Raw genomic sequence first — 4056 nt, forward strand, 5'->3', positions numbered from 1 at the left:
GCACCGATCGTTTGAGTGTGACTGCACCAGTCCTAACACTGTGATACAAGATATGACACCATGGCCGACCAGAGCCAAGCAGACAGAACAAGCTGCTACTAAAACAATTTCAAACGAATAATGCTACCCTTCTGGACACACAGATTAGGCTTATGAATACGTTGACAAACAGCTTCTAACACACTCAACTGCAACTTATATGCACTTCAGTTGTACCTTGTCGGCCTTCAACTGGATCAGCTCGGCTTTTCTGATCTGGTCCACGCTGTGACCTTCCGCCGCATTTGCGTCAGGTCCGACTTCCTCTTGCTCGCCCTCACCCGATATGGTGAGATCGTGTTGCTCTTCTGACTGCTTATTATCTTGTCACAGTTATGGACAGTTGCTTCATAACTCGTTCCCATGTGTTTTCTTTTCTTCTATTTTACATTGAATCAACATTTCTGTACACTTTATTCACACAATGTAACACAGTGGAGACAACGTCCAATAAAACGATGGAAGTAGGAAGAAAAAGTATAGAGAAAAATTGGGATTCAAACAAATTTTCGTACAACACTCATCAGGAACTGTCGTTGTCAATGAAACAAAATTGAACTATATTAGAAAGAGAAAAAAACATAATTTCAAATTTGGACTTAACGGAGAATTTCAAAGTGTCCTCTAATTTCCTAAAAACTTAGAAAAAAGCATGTTTCCATTATTCCCTGTACTTAGCCATGATGAAAAGGGAACGAAAACGTTCGGTTACTAAATTTGCTTTACTTAACTGTGTGGATTGCGCCGGTGCTGACAACTTTTCTTTTGAAATTGGACACTCCTCCAATTATTTCTTTATGTTATAGAAATTCAAAAAGTGGTGGACATCACGCAACTGCATTTTCAGTAAAAGGGGGTTTGTCAACTGACTACCGCTCTATTCATTTGCTATTCACTCGGTGTATGCGCTGGATGAAAATTCTTTTTTTTCCTGATGTCGAAAAACTTATTGACGTTTCGGGCCCGTCACTCATGATCAGAACAATTTTCTGACGATGGGTGGCTGGCCTGAATCGTCAATAATGTTTTCGACGTCACTAATAAAATAATTTCATCCAGCTCATGCGCCGAGTGAATAGGAAATGGATATAGCGGTTGTCAGTTGACAAACCCCCATTTTACACATTATGGAAAACTTACGTAAAACAACACCAATACCAACACTTATCGTAGCACAAAAACACAAACACCTCGGAATAATCTTTCAGCATGACCTCCGTTGGACGGAGCATGTTGAATACATAGTCAAAAAATCACTCAAGTCTTTCAATATTCTTTTTAGACTAAGGTCTACACTCACCAGTGATTCTTTATCTCACATCTATCAGACATACATACTCCCTATATTCTCATATGCGAGCAATGCTCTCACACCGTTGTCACACACTTCCCTTGACAGGCTCGAACGACTCCAGCGGAAAGCCGCCAGAATATGTCTCCACCTTCCCCTTTACACACACTTAGAACACTCCCACCTTTTGCATCGCATCAAATGGTCAACTTTATTTTCACGCTTTAAAGTTAAACATATACTCTTTGCGCATTCTCTGCGCCACAATTATGCCCCACCACATATACTCTCGCTGCATACTGCTAGCAACGTGCAACCTTCGTATAATTTACGTCACTCTCGTACTTGGCACTTGTCAACTCCGTGGACTGACCGCTGTCTCCATTCTCCCCTGTACAAGGCCCTTCATTACTTTAATTGCTTGCCCGCCCAGCTTCGCGAAATCCCTTCTCGTACCCCCTTCAAATCCGAAATATCCCTGCTGTTGCACAACTCTGTATGCTCGTGTAGCGACCACCCCTGCCCGTACACTTAAGTACACAACTCTGTATGCTCGTGTGGCGACCACCCCTGCCCGTACACTTAAGTAGTCATTAACCTCTTGGCCCTGCCCACCCAATTCTTCCTCACTCTTTCTCCCTTCTTACACTATGATCTCTTATTGGCCACTGGATATCGTGAGAATAAAGATTTGAAACAGGAGTGATAAACACAAGTGTGAATTTTAACAACGAAAGAAGAGAAATCACAAATGCATGTGCTAATGAAAAAAAGAAGAGAAAGAAAGAAAGACGAAGTAATAACACAAACAGTGGTGCATTTCACAAGAACTCCAGCTCCCTTCTACCCCTCTCTGATCCCCTTCGCTCAGCCTTAAACCTACCTTGTGTCTCCCAGTCATCATACTTTATACGACTGTCAGTTCTCTCCATCTTTCTATTTCCACGGTGCACTGTTTTTACTATTGTGTTATGTCATATCTCAATCTCAAATTCTCCCCATTATCGTTTGCAAAGGAGTTTCTCTCTTAGATGCACATGTTCTATTCTCCTACGTATGGGCGCACATGAGTAACAATGAATCCGAAACCGTTGGTCGGAGGAGTGACTATTGCCCCGCCCCCACTTCCATCCAATATGCCACCACCCCGCTTTGCAGCATCTGATGGTTCTGTGGTATGCAATGAAAAATAAATAAATACATAATATATAGCATGCTGTCCGCAGATTGAGTATTTCGCTCCTGCTCTTGTAGCAGTTGAGCACTCTTGCGTGGGGTAGTGCCTTTGCTGTTTGCGTTATGCAGAGCTCACTGACTTGTCAGTTTGAGCACTCTGGCAAGGTACGTTCGGGCCTGATTGGAAATTTTTATTTCCATTGCTATCAGGTTCGGCCTCATTTCCTCTGTGCTGCGCTGACGAGTCCACAAAGGACGAAACAGTTCTGTCCGCAGATTGAGTATTTCGCTCCTGCTCTTGTAGCAGTTGAGCACTCTTGCGTGGGGTAGTGCCTTTGCTGTTTGCGTTATGCAGAGCTCACTGACTTGTCAGTTTGAGCACTCTGGCAAGGTACGTTCGGGCCTGATTGGAAATTTTTATTTCCATTGCTATCAGGTTCGGCCTCATTTCCTCTGTGCTGCGCTGACGAGTCCACAAAGGACGAAACAGTTCTGTCCGCAGATTGAGTATTTCGCTCCTGCTCTTGTAGCAGTTGAGCACTCTTGCGTGGGGTAGTGCCTTTGCTGTTTGCGTTATGCAGAGCTCACTGACTTGTCAGTTTGAGCACTCTGGCAAGGTACGTTCGGGCCTGATTGGAAATTTTTATTTCCATTGCTATCAGGTTCGGCCTCATTTCCTCTGTGCTGCGCTGACGAGTCCACAAAGGACGAAACAGTTCTGTCCGCAGATTGAGTATTTCGCTCCTGCTCTTGTAGCAGTTGAGCACTCTTGCGTGGGGTAGTGCCTTTGCTGTTTGCGTTATGCAGAGCTCACTGACTTGTCAGTTTGAGCACTCTGGCAAGGTACGTTCGGGCCTGATTGGAAATTTTTATTTCCATTGCTATCAGGTTCGGCCTCATTTCCTCTGTGCTGCGCTGACGAGTCCACAAAGGACGAAACAGTTCTGTCCGCAGATTGAGTGTTTCGCTCCTGCTCTTGTAGCAGTTGAGCACTCTTGCGTGGGGTAGTGCCTTTGCTGTTTGCGTTATGCAGAGCTCACTGACTTGTCAGTTTGAGCACTCTGGCAAGGTACGTTCGGGCCTGATTGGAAATTTTTATTTCCATTGCTATCAGGTTCGGCCTCATTTCCTCTGTGCTGCGCTGACGAGTCCACAAAGAACGAAACAGTTCTGTCCGCAGATTGAGTATTTCGCTCCTGCTCTTGTAGCAGTTGAGCACTCTTGCGTGGGGTAGTGCCTTTGCTGTTTGCGTTATGCAGAGCTCACTGACTTGTCAGTTTGAGCACTCTGGCAAGGTACGTTCGGGCCTGATTGGAAATTTTTATTTCCATTGCTATCAGGTTCGGCCTCATTTCCTCTGTGCTGCGCTGACGAGTCCACAAAGGACGAAACAGTTCTGTCCGCAGATTGAGTATTTCGCTCCTGCTCTTGTAGCAGTTGAGCACTCTTGCGTGGGGTAGTGCCTTTGCTGTTTGCGTTATGCAGAGCTCACTGACTTGTCAGTTTGAGCACTCTGGCAAGGTACGTTCGGGCCTGATTGGAAATTATTA

The sequence above is a fragment of the Sycon ciliatum genome, chromosome 13 (assembly GCF_964019385.1).
Source record: "Sycon ciliatum chromosome 13, ocSycCili1.1, whole genome shotgun sequence".
Lineage (NCBI taxonomy): Eukaryota > Metazoa > Porifera > Calcarea > Leucosolenida > Sycettidae > Sycon > Sycon ciliatum.